This window comes from Planococcus citri, chromosome 4 (assembly GCF_950023065.1).
Source record: "Planococcus citri chromosome 4, ihPlaCitr1.1, whole genome shotgun sequence".
NCBI classification, from domain to species: domain Eukaryota; kingdom Metazoa; phylum Arthropoda; class Insecta; order Hemiptera; family Pseudococcidae; genus Planococcus; species Planococcus citri.
The window spans coordinates 61,694,829-61,712,319 of NC_088680.1; the positions used below are offsets into that span (position 1 = coordinate 61,694,829).

At 42.7% G+C, this 17,491-nt stretch overlaps 1 protein-coding gene across 11 annotated transcripts in view; it reads left to right on the forward strand.

The window, feature by feature from the left end:
• The window catches only part of PMCA (plasma membrane calcium-transporting ATPase 3), a 246,445-nt gene that overhangs the window by 59,372 nt on the left and 169,582 nt on the right, over positions 1-17,491 (forward strand). The gene's annotated exons all lie outside the window — the stretch shown is intronic.

Consider the following 17,491-nt stretch of genomic DNA (forward strand, 5'->3'; position numbering starts at 1 on the left):
GCCCCCCGTACTTTCTACGATGAGAAATTACGAGAGAGACAAAAGTGTGTTAAATTTAGAGGTGTGAGGTTAAGCGCTATCCATGACGCCGCATTGCACCAATTGGCCACCAGTAACTGGCATCCTAAGACACCAAATCACCGACGCACCAACCAATAACAATACCACACCATGAACGCATACAAAACGACACGAAGACAGGATCGAAAGAGAGTTGAAGAAACTCCGGCAGGTAACACCGCGTTTTGATCACAAATGGATCGTGATGTTTTGATCACAAATGGATCGTAAAACGAGGGAGGGGTGTGGAAGGTGAGTTCCTTCCTTCGTAGAACACAATGGTTCGCGGAAGGGTATGAGCTGTTTTCATCTCATACAATGATATGATGAAAACAGCTGATGTTGATAAAGGGAAAACCTCATCTAATTGTGCTAATTTGTGGGAATGGTTGCACAAATGGCATTGCACAAATGGCACTTTGCTACAATGAGCAGTAAGGGGACACAAAAGGTCACAGGAAGTCAAATGCAATCACAAATGGCTGCCTTTGAGTAGACATTACAACTTACAATCTAGTTCCAAATGATTTAAAAATAACTTAAACGTAGCTGTTAACCTTTCCAATTTTGAAAAAAAAAGAAAAATAAAATATCCGAAAAAGCAGAATATGACTGTTTTCAAGTTACACGTGATAATAATAAATGATTGTTACTTTTTGAGAAAAAAATAAATTCACATTACAAAAAAGAAAAATAATAAGATAAAATAAATAAAAAAGGCAGTAGAAACGTATAACGAAACAAAAACAGCAATAACGGAGAAAAACAACAGAAAAAGCGTATTGACTCATACAACATTATTTACAAAAGCATTAAGCTCAGGGAAATTACAAAGAGTTTTTTCTGGGGAAATAAATAAAAATCTGGGGGGAAAGAAAAACTTAAGGCTAACATACTATTTACAAACATGGAATTGGATACAATTTCTTGCAAGGTGGGTCTCGCAGCAGTCGAATAAAAACAAAAAAAAAAAAAATTACAAAAGAAGAGAAAAAAAAAAGAGTTTTGACCTAGTTACAGTATTGCATAAATATAATAACACATACACACGGATAAAAACAAAAAAAAAAAAATACATACAAAAAGAAAAATACAAAAATACATTTTATCGATGTTCCAAGAGAAAGCTTAAAATAATGACATAAATTGTAGACGCCAGACGTGAATGGAACCGAACAAAACAACAGACAGCAGCAGCAGTACATTGTGTCGTTGGTATCATCATCTCTCGAACGAAAAAATTTTAAAAATAATACAAAAATATATAAAACAAAATTGAAATGAATGAAATGGAGAAAAAGAAATCAGACAATGAGAAATAAATTTAAATTAAAAAAAAAAAATTGAAGAAATCTTGAGGGCAAAATGATAGCGAAATATTGTGTTGTAAAAATAAAAGAAAAAATAGAAAGAGAGTTTAAAAACAAACACAAAGACCAAAAAAAACAAAAAAAAAAAAAAATTTAAAAACGACAAATTTAGAATATAACAAGTAATTATTAGGTACCATTGAATCTTTTTCATAATACATTTAACAATTTTACGCAAAACAGTTCATGAAATGAAAGAAAATCAAAAATAAAAAGAATTTGAGAACAAATTTCGAAACGTACGTAAGAACTAAATGACTGAAGTTCGAACAGTTTTCTACTTTTCGCTCACCAAAAAAAAAAAAAAAATAACTTAAAAATAAAACGTATAGTTAAGTGAATTGAAGTACAAAAATAAACTTTTTTCATTAAAAAAAAAAAAATTATTTTCTGTAACATTACTGAAAATAATCCCTGAAGTTACGTACAAATGACGTCCGCAGGTTAAAAATTCACTATTGTACAAATGACAGTGATTTGATTACAAAATTAAACAATTTTCAACTGATTTCTAGCATCAGAAATCGTTGAATAATTGCCTGTCATTCTCAAGTTTCATAATAGAATCGAGAGATAAAGTGACCGGATCGAGGAAAGCGATTGAATTAATGGGATTTTGCACAAATGGCAATTTGGGGGAGGGGAGGTAGTAGAAGATTCCAAAATTGGTCTCCTTCGCTCTGAACTCGATCCTAAAAAAAAAAATGAATAAAAAGAGAAAAAACTGTATCATTTTCTTTGTAGCCGACTACCATAGTATACAAGTAGCAAGCGAAACAAGAAAAAGATTCAGAGCTGAAGGGAGAGCCAAATTTGGAGATCAAACTACACCTTGGCAAAGGAAAAGAGTGGAAAAATTTCCAATTAGGGAGTTGGGTTCAATCGCAGTTGGAAAACTCCTCACTGAGCTTCTAGCCAAAAGTATACGCAACATGCGAGTATTTTGGCCAGAGCGAGTACCGATCGTAATCTGGAGGGAGGGGGGTTGACTCTTCCAGAATCGGTGAGCCAAGACATGGTTAAACAGTGCATAATAGCACGGATGTTGTTGAAAACACGATTGTAGAAGCCATAATAGGCTCCATACAAATACGTGATTTCGAAGAGATGGGACCAAACCTTGATGAATTTACAAGTCCATCGAACGATAATGACTTCGTGGACAAATTCGCCATTCGGTGTACGCATTGGCTGGCGGTTAGGATGCCACCAATAGCGACAGTTTTCGCTGGCTAGAAATCGAAAGCGATTGCGAAACCATCCTCTCAGCCAAATGTCCAACGGGGTATCGCGTTCCATCTCGGAAAGGGGAGGTCGAAAGGGAAAACAGAAAATACGCACAAATGGCGTTTTTGAATTGAAAAGAAAAAGGGAGGTTCCAAAAAGAAGCAGGTTTGAATTTGCGATGATCGAATGAGTCCTAGAACAATGCAAAAAGGAAGAAAAAGATTACTGTAGCATTTTCTAGTTATGCTTAACTACTATACTGTACGTAGTAAGCTGAAGTGACTCTCGATTAAAAGCAAATCAAAACTACCAAAAAAAAAAAAAAAAATCAACAAAAAGAAGAAATTTTGATTTTGGGAAACTTTGAAATGGAGGGGGGAAGGGTGGAATCCAAATTTCGCCACAAATGGGCTACTTTTTGACGGAGGCAAGTTCGTGTACCTATTTCGAGAAATAGGAATAGGTGATGATTTGGGCCATGAGATTCATGTTTCGAAAGAATCCTCGGTAGTATGCGAGAAATTTGCGATAAATAAATATCACGTGAAACATGAAGTTGAAAATCTCAATCATCCCCCAAACCATGTCAACGATTTCGTCACGATGGACGGTTTCGTTCACATTGATTTGGATGTATAGTCGATCTGGATTCCACTCTTGATTTTCTGACATATCTGTAGGCAACAAATGAAATAGGGTAAGAGTTGCAGAGTATGTCTCGAGATGATAGAAAGGGGGCGAAAAATTTGGAAAATTTTGAAAGTATACAATGATACTTTTTCTCGGGTGAATTTGGAGCGTACAAATGACGCATTGGACGAGTTTAGGGGGTATGCACGACGCCTTGAACGAGCTTGAAGCGTACAAATGACGCATTGAACGAGTGTGGAGCGTACAAATGACGCATTGAGCGAGTTCAATTAATCGTAAAATTACAATTCTGGTTCAGAGCCGTTCAAAATTGCGTCTTCGGCGTCGTCCGTTAACAACTGCTGAGGAGGGGAGGAGGAGTTGGTGAGGTCGATGTCATCGCTCGCGTGGAGTTGGACGATTCGCCACTCTTCTGAGGTGGAGGTCTCGGTGCGATTAAAGTTGAAAGCTATCGTACCTTTGGGATTCGTTACCGTTGCAGTTCCATCGGGGTTGAGGGTAACATTACCCTGAATCAACGTCTCGTTTAGGAATTCGCTAGGATCAACGACTCTGCGCGAGGGATGGTCTGCTTCGGTAGGCAGTTGTTTGGGTTCAAAAGGTTCAGGAGCGGAGGGGGAGGGAACCGACTGGGAAGAAGCTGACGGCGAAGGTACCGGTCCACAAACGGGAGTTGGTTGCCTTTTCTGATTCTTCGGCGTATTCGGACGAGAATCCGTCTGCGATTTTGAGCTTCGCGCTGAGCGAGAACGAGATGATGCTCGAGAGCCACGCGAAGGTTTGCGAGCTCGACTTCGCGTTTGGCGATCGGCGCGTTCCTGCTCGGGATTGATGTCTTGCATCGCGTCGCTGATTTCTCGCTCGACGTTGACATCGGGTTGCGATTTGGGCTGGTATCGCGGGCACTTAACGACGGGGCCGATGGATTGGTCATCGCCGCTGATGGCTTCGGTGGCAAATGTTGCGTAGGCAACGGAAGCTGAGGCAGAGGCTGAAGATGACGAATCGTTAGCCGAGTCGCTCGTTTGAGAGGCAGCAACGCCTTTCTTCTTAGCAGACTTGGATTCGGCTTTCTTCTTGGCATTATCAGCCTTGAGAGCGGTCTGCTTAGCTTGCGTGTCGGCTTTCCGGGCAGCTTTCTTCTTTGCAGAAGCAGCTTTGGACTGGGCGATAGCGTTAGCTTTTTCTGTCTCGAGACGAATTCTCTCATCATTGAGGCGGATCATTTCTTGACGTTTAGCTTCCGCTTCGGCGGCTTCTCGTTCGATGGCTGCGAGACGAGCAGTTTCTGCTTGGTTGCGATCATACGCTTCCTTGCGTAGGCGCTCGTCTTCAGCTTGCTGAGCCGCAATATCAGCTTCGCCGGCTGATAAGTTGGCGAAGGTCGGGGTGAGGGTAGACGACTGGGTCTGAAGCGGCATCTGTTCGTCGTGATGCTGCGGGGAAGGCTGTGCGTTTTGATTCGTCTGCGTGAAGTACAATGACGATGACACAGGCGGAATCGGTTGAAAGCCCATGGGAAGGTTCGACGGGGTCGCTACTCGATATTGGCCGGTGGTAGGGTTCTTGACTACCTGGGGAATACCGGCAGAAAATGCTCGCGGTTGACCGAACGTGTACACAAGTGGTCTCACCGATCCTGGTGCCGCTTCCGGTGCCGGTTGCGTGTTAACGGTGACTGGGATCGGGCCTCGGTATACCGGAGTGCGGGGCTGGAACGGTGGGATGTTCTGGACAAAATGGGGGTTTGGGGGAACGATCGGTCGTGGAGCGATTATCGTAGACGGGAGCGGCGTCGTTGCGGCAGCAGCGCCAGTTAACGGTGTCGTCGTCTGCGATGTCGAAACGGTACATTGGCGGTTTGATGGCGTGAATTCGGGAGCTTGAACGTTCAGAGATGACGTAGACGTCGCCGGGGAGACAAAATTGTCTGTATTCGACGCAACGTTGTAGGATGAAGCAAGCGAATCTTGAGAGCTAACGACTGCGTTAGCATCAACATCGTCGTCGTCGTCATCGTCGCCGCCGCTAGAAGTTTCGGGATCAGAATCGACTTCGATCACTTCTTGGCCGGTAGGTTGGGGAACATACAGGGGTTCGTTCGCTACTTTGCCATCGGGGGTTCGCTTTTCCTTCTTCGTAATAGGGATCATCTCCTCGCGGATACGGTTGGCCATTCGCTGGTAGAGCGGGGGCGGGTAGTAAGCACCGAGCTCGTCTCTACTGGGCGTTTGGTCGAGAAAGTTCACTAAGAATCTAGATGCGTTCTCGACGATGGGGTACTCCGTACTGATCCATTTCTGGTTGGTCGTCTCGGTTATGGCATCAACAGCCGATTTTCGAGCGTTGCCAGGAATTGGTGGTATGAAGTACGCCCGTTGGACGCCAGCTTTCTTGAGGAGTTTCAAGATCCGTATAAACGACGTGTTGAATGATCCCTTCGGAGTTTTCTGGTGAATGTCAGAGGTACCTATCGTGTACATAACTTTGGATGGGAGGCGCTCGAATTCGTCGGATGCGAGGGTGATTACCATGTCCGCCGCTGTCGTTCCTCGTTGGTATAGGAGGGGGTGGAGGCGGTCTACGAACGATTTACCGTGTGACAGGTATTCTGCCAGCGATGCTATATGGCCGTCTCCGAGCAATAATATGTCGAATGCGAATAGCATCGCGGCGCAGTTTCCATCCGGACGTACAAATCCGGCAGCCGTGAAGAAATGCGGGAAACTGTTCAACGGGTAGCAGGGTAGAAGGGGTTGCGATGATACGCCGTACCGCTTCTTGTACTTATCGTGGTTGTCGCCAATTTCGACGCAGGCTTGCTCGGGAGGTGGATTTTCGGGCAGATTGTCGACCTGCATCTGGCCGTCGTCTTGCGGCGCGTTTGGCTGAGGGGGAGCGGGGTTTGGTACTTGGACCGCTGCCGCTGGTTGAGCAACCGAAGCGTTCGCCGCGTTGGCCGCTGGTGGATTGGCCGGAGCTTTCGCTGCGTTCACGTTGCGTTGATTGGCGGCTGGCTGTTGCTGGTTTCGATCGGGTAACGGCTGCTTGCCTTTCCACGGAATTTGGCGGTGCAACAATGATTTACCAGGTTCGTCGACGTTGGCTTCGTTTCGATTGCCGGAACTCTGACGCGGGCGCTTCGGTTGCGAGGGCGGGGAGGGTTCCGGTTGCGGGGTACTTTGCGTACGAGGTACGCGTGACGGATTTACAGACATAAGCGAGGGAATCGACTTAGGCTGTTGTTTGGGCGTCGCGGGCGGTTGTTTCGGCGTCGCTGGCGGCTGTTTTGGCGGGTTTGCGGCCGTTTTTCCGCTGGCAGTATTCGCCTTGGAAAATGACGCTGAGCCGCCGGGTTTCGGTGACGGTGCGGATTTTCCATCAACACAAACGGTTTTTGGAGTCTGCATCGTCTGCGAGCCATGCGACGTGGACGGGACGGACGTAACGGAACAGAACTCGTCGGTGCGTTTCTTAATCAGCAGATCATACCGCGATTTCGTTTGGTGTAACTTTTCGGTTACGTCGTCGAGCTGTTTCTCAAGGGTTGCGTTATTTTTGTCCGCGTCGGCCAAATAATTGCGAGCGATAGTGAGGTCGGTACGAGTGTTGTTCAGAAGATCAGCACAAACGGCCAGACGATTTCTGAGCTCATCGTAGTCCTCGTGCATCGGTGGAATGTCAACCCTACGTCGGTGTTCGGAGACTTGGATGACGGACATATTGATGAAAAGATTTGGGGTATCGCAGCCATCGTGGACGCACTTGAAAAATTTCATGTCGTCTTCGGTGACTGCTGGGTTGTCGTCGAAGATTCTCTGCACGCATGATGAGTGGTACAAATGACAACACAACGTAATCATCGGCGGGTCGACAGGGATCGAATACGGGTCATTGGCATTAGCAGCCTCTTCCGATTTCATTGGGCTCGAACACGTGATCGAGAGGTGACAAGATTCACAAAGGTAGTCGAGTATTTCGGCCATCTCTGTAAAAACCAAGAAACAGATGGGGGGGACAGGGGGGTCAGTCAGAGCAAGACAAAGAGAATATCAAAATTTTACCGGAAAAATGCGTGAAAAAAAAATTATAATAATGATCTGGTGTCGGTCAACTTAGCGTCGGGAGCCTCGTTGACCAGTTTACGTTAACACTTTGCATTTAATTTTACAAGCATAAAATAACGTGGTACTTACTCAGAGACAGGAACAAATCAGCTTATAAAAATAAATCAGGAACGAAAAATAACGAAGATTAAAAATAAATCGAGCTAGATATTTTAGAAAAAATTACGTCGCTCACGAAAAGAGCTTAAAAATAAAACAAACGCGTAAATGCAATCAAAGAATCGCAAAACAGGAACGCAAAAATCGAATTCGAAAAAGTAAATTCACAAAAGAATAAAATTTCGCCGTCGAATAAACACGCACAATAAAATCAGAAAACACATGTAAGCGAACAGTGTCGGTAAAATTACCTCAACTATAGCTGCATTAAGAAGTTCAAAATTGAACATAACGATACCGCGATCAAACAAGGAATGATTCCAGTGCGCACAGCAAAGCAGCTCGTCGGTTCGTATGCCTTACTGTCTTCCCCCTACCGCGCACCTCCTCAAACAACGTTGAGGCAGATGGTCGGTGCCAATATGGCGGCAAAAAGGAAGAAAGCGGCCCGTGCCGACGAGCCGGTTGCTGGAACACAAAGGATTGCTACGCAGTTTGTAAAATTACAACGACGTAGTACCAGGGTTGCATAATATGGCGGTTTCGTTAACATGTGCTTTTCTGCTTATTTTTTTTTTTTTTTTTTTAAATTTTGAAAACGCGAATAAACTGAAAAATTTAGTACTCTGACTGACTTACCTGTTACTCTGGATCTAGGGGGTGTTTCAAATTCGATTGTAGGTCTACTTTGGGAATTGGGAATAGAGAACAATGTCCCTTTTTGGAATTTGAAACGAAAAAATTTACGATCAAACCTGACGTGAATGGACAGATTTGGAAACACGAATTTCAATATTGAAATTTGCATTTTCAAATTCGTCTTGGTTTTGGATTTCAGAATCGAAGTCCAAAATCGGTGATGGTTGGCCAATATGCGAGTATTTTGGCACTGGTTTTTACTGAGCATAATAGCTTGATAATTTCCAGTACCAACATCAGCGTGGGTTTGAAGTTTGGTCACCACTGCTTTTACTACTGGCAAGCGTTATCGCTTGTTTTCATAATTCAGCAAATTTCAAGTTGGGAAAAAACATTTCGTTGATAGCATTCAACACGTAAATATTTCTTCTCTCTTGCTAAAAACTGAAATCAGCATTTTGGAGAATTTCGATTACACAATAAACACATGCTTTTTGAAATTCATCCAATTTGCTGATCTTGCTGGTTGATACGTGAGTTTGAAAAAATTCCAATCTCGTAATATCAACACGTGACCAGTGCTATACTGCGTCTTGTCCTAGCCAAAAATGATCGAGTTTGATTTTGAAAAATTTCAAAATTGGTGGTTTTGGCTTTGGGTATTTTTCGGCTCTGAGAATAGGTCACTCTACTTCGACTCAAAAGTTACAGCTAGTGTAATTTTGACTCTTGGGTACCACATATCGGGGCATACGTTATACCGCTTGTTTAATAAAGTGACTTCCTCCCAGAACCGAGAAATTGAGGAAAAATAGGTGATTCAGAATCGATTTCTATTTTTTATGGCTTTTTCGGGAAAAAAGTACATGAAAAACTGTGTAAAAATATACACACGTGATCGTGTTTGCTTTTCAATAAAAAGAGGGGAGAGGGAGGCGTGTTATTTCGGGTACTCGGCCAAAAATTTCGAAAATTCAAAATTCACTTCAAATTTCAAACTTTCTGAACAACCTTTCGACAAAATCGATCGTGAGAGCAGGGGGGAGGGGGTTTTTGCCCCTGCTGAGGGTGTCTGAGGTCAGTTGGAATTTAACCTGGGTAATTTGGAATGATATCTCTGTTAAAATTCGCATAACCGCAATTTAATAACAACAAATCTCAATTTTCCAATTTGGTCAGGGCTGCCAAGCGGAAATTTTCAAAATTGAATTTTTTTCAACTTGACAACTCTGGTGTTTAATTTCAAATTGGAGGGCTTTCGAGTCGAAGATCGAAAATCAAACTAAAAGTCGTAGTATTTTCTCAAAAATTGATTTTTTATACATAACCTTTGGCTTGAAAGGATTTCCGAAAAAAATGAGGGCGTACCAGCACTGACCATGCAATGTTGTCACTCCTCCATTTTCCCGCTAAAAAAAATAAGCTATCCATTCCCTAATTCTTGATTCGGTATATTTCTGAAAAGCCTAGAAATGATGAGTAGTTCAGTTTATTATATTGACGAAAAAATTTTCATTAATTGAAACTGAACTGCTCGTGACAAATTCGAGTACGCAAAAATGAATAAAAACCACAAATGAGTCTATTTATTTCATTCTCGCTAATGTCTAGTTCGGGTACTGGTCTTTTTCACGTTTTACTCAAAATTGGAATTCTGAGCGCTAGAGAAAATACCCAGTGTACATTTCGTTGGTGAAAGTGATGCATTCGCGAAGGTAGCTAAGATAACTTAGTTTGCTTCGCAGTTCACCTTTCTCATCAACGAACTGAATGGAGTATTGATTGACGGATCAAACTTACTCAATTTACTCCTGATTCCGTTCGTTTACTTACGGTCATCGAAGCTCATGAGCGGCTTTTTTCAATCACAAATGAATCGAAAATACCCTCATTTGCTTCGGTCATCGTTTACTTTGCCGTAGACTTGATAATTTCAACGCAGCATCGCGTATCATTCTCAATTAGTACCAAAACTCGTTCGGAATCGTGGCTAAAATCATCTCCTTCGGTCACCAACTACAAATGAGCTTCGGTTTCCTTTCAGCTTACTGAATCTAACTAAAAATGACTGATTATTGTTTGATTCAACGTTGGTGTCTATCCATTACGTGTTACCGGAGATTTCTGAGTAAATTTTTAAGAGTTAAAATTAACTCTAGAATTGCTCAGTTTCTTCGGTTACCAACTACGAAGCTTTTATTACTCAATATCGTAACATTACGTTCTATCCACGGTATTTTACTCTAATCCTGTTCTGGTTCGCTGCTGCTATGTCAGAGTTGCAAAATTGCATCTGTTTTCCAGCTTTTGTAGTCTGTAATTATGAAACAGAGAGAAATGTTAGCTTTGAAAGTTTGCAATTATGAAAGTAAAGTAAATCAAACCACTTTTTATTCATACAAATGCAAAAATTCAAACTTCAAAGCAAAACAAATATATAAGGGGGATTTCTACAATGGGGGGAACATAACAACAGCAAAATAAAACCAAAAAATCAACGAGAGAGAAAACAAAAATAGAACAATGATGACGTAGACGAGCGGCGAATTCCACAACACTGCTAGAATTCACTCGAATACTCAAACTCTCCGACAACTCAAAAAACACCTTGAACATTCGCTTGAAGAAACCAATTTGTTTACTAGATCAAACAAAGCAAAGCATAAAGTGGCATAATGGGTTAGTGAATGTTTACATTGGCACAATAGGCACTTGTAATTCGCTTTTCTTTGCATTCTAGCCAAATCTTACTACCGAGCATCGGACTATTTTACCCAGTACCGAGTATTTTCTGCCGTGCTTCGGTTGTTTGGCAGTTTTGCAGCTAAGCGAGTGTGTTTGGAGGAGTAAATGGGAGGGTTTAAAAAGGTATCTTACTCGACTCCAGAATCTTGACTGGATCTGTAATCGTCGAATGATGGCGGCGATAACTGCATCTAGGGTAACATAATACCTATGTTCGGTAAATCTATCGATTACCGTTGCTGTCGCCGTCCATCTACCGTTGGTGGTACTTTCGGTGACGTATACCGTATACGAGCGGAATACATTCTGTGCATAAACAGAATCAATCCACAGTTCGGTTCGTCTTTCGGAGAATAGCGTAGTAATTATCAATAACGTCATCTCTCTTCCATCGAAGTTTCTTGTTTCCGGTGATATCGAGATATTTGCCGCGAACGTAATTCTCGGAGGTGTATTTTGCACACAGAAGCTTTTCCTGCAACATTGCAGCTGAATTATAATCTGTGTGCATAAATACCTTGGGAAACATTCGAGATGGGATTGGGAAGTAATTGCACTTGTACTTACTTATCCATGGCAAAATATCGTATTAATATTACCGGAGATGAGCGAGATGGACTGAGATTGTTTCCTTAAGTGATAAATGACACTTTCCGAAAGATTTTAAGACGCTTTAAGCTTTAATTTCGTGCAAAAATTGCTAACTTTGGTCAAAGCTTACTCGAAATCAGTGAAACACTTTTCTTATCACCGGCAGATTTGTTTACTTTGAAAGCAACAGGTCGCCTTCGTGATTTCAAAGTGGAAGGTAAATTCGGGAAAAAATAACACGCGTCAATGAGCCAAAAGCGCATTGTAGTTCACTTTTTACCGGCAGGATCGCTAGTATAAAGCGGAACTTGGGTGGTTTGGCGGCAAATTCAAATTGAACTTTTCGAAAATGATATTTCGGCGGGTAATTTGAATTTGGTTGGAATGAAGGTAGGAATGAGTGATTTTAGGCGACGAAAATTTCAATTTACAAATGAATTAAAATTTTTCTGCCTAAAATCTCTTGAAAATTGTCGTTTGAAAAGCAACAAATGTGCTTTTGACGCGAAAAGTTCTCGTTTGGATTGGGAAAACAATTATCTAAAATTAAATAATTTGTTTTGGGGTGAAATTTGCGACTTTCAGATTTATATTGTACTTCACGCAGACGAATCAAAACGCACAGCCTTCCCCGCAGCATCACGACGAACAGATGCCGCTTCAGACCCAGTCGAAGCTATTATGCTCAGTAAAAACCAGTGCCAAAATACTCGCATATTGGCCAACCATCACCGATTTTGGACTTCGATTCTGAAATCCAAAACCAAGACGAATTTGAAAATGCAAGAGAGGCAGCAACGCCTTTCTTCTTAGCAGACTTGGATTCGGCTTTCTTCTTGGCATTATCAGCCTTGAGAGCGGTCTGCTTAGCTTTCGTGTCGGCTTTCCGGGCAGCTTTCTTCTTTGCAGAAGCAGCTTTGGACTGGGCCCTCGTACGTAACAGCAGCAAAAACTCTAAGAAAACTCGAGCAAAATACTATAGCTAGAAAGTAAGGATACGATATTGAATAATAACAGCTTCGTAAACTGAAACCGAAGCAACTGAGTGATACTAGAATTAATGTTAATTCTTAAAGTTCACTCAGTAATCTTCGGTAACACGTAAGAAATAGATACCTACGTTGAGTTAAGCGATAATCAGTCATTTTCAGTTAGATTCAGTAAGCTGAAAGGAAACCGAAGCTCATTTGTAGTTGGTAACCGAAGGAGATGATTTTAGCTACGGTTCCGAACGAGTTTTGGTACTAATTGAGAATGATACGCGATGCTGTGTTGAAATCTTCAACTAAGTACCAAAGTAAACGATGACCGAAGCGATTGAGGGCATTTTCGATTCATTTGTGATTGAAAAAAGCCGCTCATGAGCTTCGATGACCGTAAGTAAACGAACGGAAAATGGAGTAAAGTGAGAAAACCTTATTTCTCAATCAATACTCCATTCAGTTCGTTGATGAGGATGGCGAATTACGAAGCAAGATAAGTTATCCTAGCTCCCTTCGCAAGTCACCGCCTTCATCACCTAAACGTACACTGGTCATTTTCTCTAAAAATACCAGCACCCGAACTAGACATTAGCGAAATGAAATAAATGAACTCGTTTGTGGTTTTTATTCATTTTGGTGTACTCGAATTTGTCACGAGCAGCTCAGTTTCAGTTGATGAAAATTTTTTCGTCAACATAAGTAAACTGAACTGCTCATCATTTCTAGGCTTTTCAGAAATGTACCGAATCAAGAATTAGGGAATGGATAGCTTATTTTTTTTAGCGGGAAAATGGAGGAGTGACAACATTGCATGGTCAGTGCTGGTACGCCCTCATTTTTTTCGGAAATCCTTTCAAGCCAAAGGTTATGTATAAAAAATCAATTTTTGAGAAAATACTACGACTTTTAGTTTGATTTTCGATCTTCGACTCGAAAGCCCTCCAATTTGAAATTAAACACCAGAGTTGTCAAGTTGAAAAAAATTCAATTTTGAAAATTTCCGCTTGGCAGCCCTGACCAAATTGGAAAATTGAGATTTGTTGTTATTAAATTGCGGTTATGCGAATTTTAACAGAGATATCATTCCAAATTACCCAGGTTAAATTCCAACTGACCTCAGACACCCTCAGCAGGGGCAAAAACCCCCTCCCCCCTGCTCTCACGATCGATTTTGTCGAAAGGTTGTTCAGAAAGTTTGAAATTTGAAGTGAATTTTGAATTTTCGAAATTTTTGGCCGAGTACCCGAAATAACACGCCTCCCTCTCCCCTCTTTTTATTGAAAAGCAAACACGATCACGTGTGTATATTTTTACACAGTTTTTCATGTACTTTTTTCCCGAAAAAGCCATAAAAAATAGAAATCGATTCTGAATCACCTATTTTTCCTCAATTTCTCGGTTCTGGGAGGAAGTCACTTTATTAAACAAGCGGTATAACGTATGCCCCGATATGTGGTACCCAAGAGTCAAAATTACACTAGCTGTAACTTTTGAGTCGAAGTAGAGTGACCTATTCTCAGAGCCGAAAAATACCCAAAGCCAAAACCACCAATTTTGAAATTTTTCAAAATCAAACTCGATCATTTTTGGCTAGGACAAGACGCAGTATAGCACTGGTCACGTGTTGATATTACGAGATTGGAATTTTTTCAAACTCACGTATCAACCAGCAAGATCAGCAAATTGGATGAATTTCAAAAAGCATGTGTTTATTGTGTAATCGAAATTCTCCAAAATGCTGATTTCAGTTTTTAGCAAGAGAGAAGAAATATTTACGTGTTGAATGCTATCAACGAAATGTTTTTTCCCAACTTGAAATTTGCTGAATTATGAAAACAAGCGATAACGCTTGCCAGTAGTAAAAGCAGTGGTGACCAAACTTCAAACCCACGCTGATGTTGGTACTGGAAATTATCAAGCTATTATGCTCAGTAAAAACCAGTGCCAAAATACTCGCATATTGGCCAACCATCACCGATTTTGGACTTCGATTCTGAAATCCAAAACCAAGACGAATTTGAAAATGCAAATTTCAATATTGAAATTCGTGTTTCCAAATCTGTCCATTCACGTCAGGTTTGATCGTAAATTTTTTCGTTTCAAATTCCAAAAAGGGACATTGTTCTCTATTCCCAATTCCCAAAGTAGACCTACAATCGAATTTGAAACACCCCCTAGATCCAGAGTAACAGGTAAGTCAGTCAGAGTACTAAATTTTTCAGTTTATTCGCGTTTTCAAAATTTAAAAAAAAAAAAAAAAAAATAAGCAGAAAAGCACATGTTAACGAAACCGCCATATTATGCAACCCTGGTACTACGTCGTTGTAATTTTACAAACTGCGTAGCAATCCTTTGTGTTCCAGCAACCGGCTCGTCGGCACGGGCCGCTTTCTTCCTTTTTGCCGCCATATTGGCACCGACCATCTGCCTCAACGTTGTTTGAGGAGGTGCGCGGTAGGGGGAAGACAGTAAGGCATACGAACCGACGAGCTGCTTTGCTGTGCGCACTGGAATCATTCCTTGTTTGATCGCGGTATTGTTATGTTCAATTTTGAACTTCTTAATGCAGCTATAGTTGAGGTAATTTTACCGACACTGTTCGCTTACATGTGTTTTCTGATTTTATTGTGCGTGTTTATTCGACGGCGAAATTTTATTCTTTTGTGAATTTACTTTTTCGAATTCGATTTTTGCGTTCCTGTTTTGCGATTCTTTGATTGCATTTACGCGTTTGTTTTATTTTTAAGCTCTTTTCGTGAGCGACGTAATTTTTTCTAAAATATCTCGCTCGATTTATTTTTAATCTTCGTTATTTTTCGTTCCTGATTTATTTTTATAAGCTGATTTGTTCCTGTCTCTGAGTAAGTACCACGTTATTTTATGCTTGTAAAATTAAATGCAAAGTGTTAACGTAAACTGGTCAACGAGGCTCCCGACGCTAAGTTGACCGACACCAGATCATTATTATAATTTTTTTTTCACGCATTTTTCCGGTAAAATTTTGATATTCTCTTTGTCTTGCTCTGACTGACCCCCCTGTCCCCCCCGTCTGTTTCTTGGTTTTTACAGAGATGGCCGAAATACTCGACTACCTTTGTGAATCTTGTCACCTCTCGATCACGTGTTCGAGCCCAATGAAATCGGAAGAGGCTGCTAATGCCAATGACCCGTATTCGATCCCTGTCGACCCGCCGATGATTACGTTGTGTTGTCATTTGTACCACTCATCATGCGTGCAGAGAATCTTCGACGACAACCCAGCAGTCACCGAAGACGACATGAAATTTTTTAAGTGCGTCCACGATGGCTGCGATACCCCAAATCTTTTCATCAATATGTCCGTCATCCAAGTCTCCGAACACCGACGTAGGGTTGACATTCCACCGATGCACGAGGACTACGATGAGCTCAGAAATCGTCTGGCCGTTTGTGCTGATCTTCTGAACAACACTCGTACCGACCTCACTATCGCTCGCAATTATTTGGCCGACGCGGACAAAAATAACGCAACCCTTAAGAAACAGCTCGACGACATAACCGAAAAGTTACACCAAACGAAATCGCGGTATGATCTGCTGATTAAGAAACGCACCGACGAGTTCTGTTCCGTTACGTCCGTCCCGTCCACGTCGCATGGCTCGCAGACAATGCAGACTCCGAAAACCGTATGTGTTGATGGAAAATCCGCACCGTCACCGAAACCCGGCGGCTCAGCGTCATTTTCCAAGGCGAATACTGCCAGCGGAAAAACGGCCGCAAACCCGCCAAAACAGCCGCCAGCGACGCCGAAACAACCGCCCGCAACGCCCAAACAACAGCCTAAGTCGATTCCCTCGCTTATGTCTGTAAATCCGTCACGCGTACCTCGTACGCAAAGTACCCCGCAACCGGAACCCTCCCCGCCCTCGCAACCGAAGCGCCCGCGTCAGAGTTCCGGCAATCGAAACGAAGCCAACGTCGACGAACCTGGTAAATCATTGTTGCACCGCCAAATTCCGTGGAAAGGCAAGCAGCCGTTACCCGATCGAAACCAGCAACAGCCAGCCGCCAATCAACGCAACGTGAACGCAGCGAAAGCTCCGGCCAATCCACCAGCGGCCAACGCGGCGAACGCTTCGGTTGCTCAACCAGCGGCAGCGGTCCAAGTACCAAACCCCGCTCCCCCTCAGCCAAACGCGCCGCAAGACGACGGCCAGATGCAGGTCGACAATCTGCCCGAAAATCCACCTCCCGAGCAAGCCTGCGTCGAAATTGGCGACAACCACGATAAGTACAAGAAGCGGTACGGCGTATCATCGCAACCCCTTCTACCCTGCTACCCGTTGAACAGTTTCCCGCATTTCTTCACGGCTGCCGGATTTGTACGTCCGGATGGAAACTGCGCCGCGATGCTATTCGCATTCGACATATTATTGCTCGGAGACGGCCATATAGCATCGCTGGCAGAATACCTGTCACACGGTAAATCGTTCGTAGACCGCCTCCACCCCCTCCTATACCAACGAGGAACGACAGCGGCGGACATGGTAATCACCCTCGCATCCGACGAATTCGAGCGCCTCCCATCCAAAGTTATGTACACGATAGGTACCTCTGACATTCACCAGAAAACTCCGAAGGGATCATTCAACACGTCGTTTATACGGATCTTGAAACTCCTCAAGAAAGCTGGCGTCCAACGGGCGTACTTCATACCACCAATTCCTGGCAACGCTCGAAAATCGGCTGTTGATGCCATAACCGAGACGACCAACCAGAAATGGATCAGTACGGAGTACCCCATCGTCGAGAACGCATCTAGATTCTTAGTGAACTTTCTCGACCAAACACCCAGTAGAGACGAGCTCGGTGCTTACTACCCGCCCCCGCTCTACCAGCGAATGGCCAACCGTATCCGCGAGGAGATGATCCCTATTACGAAGAAGGAAAAGCGAACCCCCGATGGCAAAGTAGCGAACGAACCCCCGTATGTTCCCCAACCTACCGGCCAAGAAGTGAT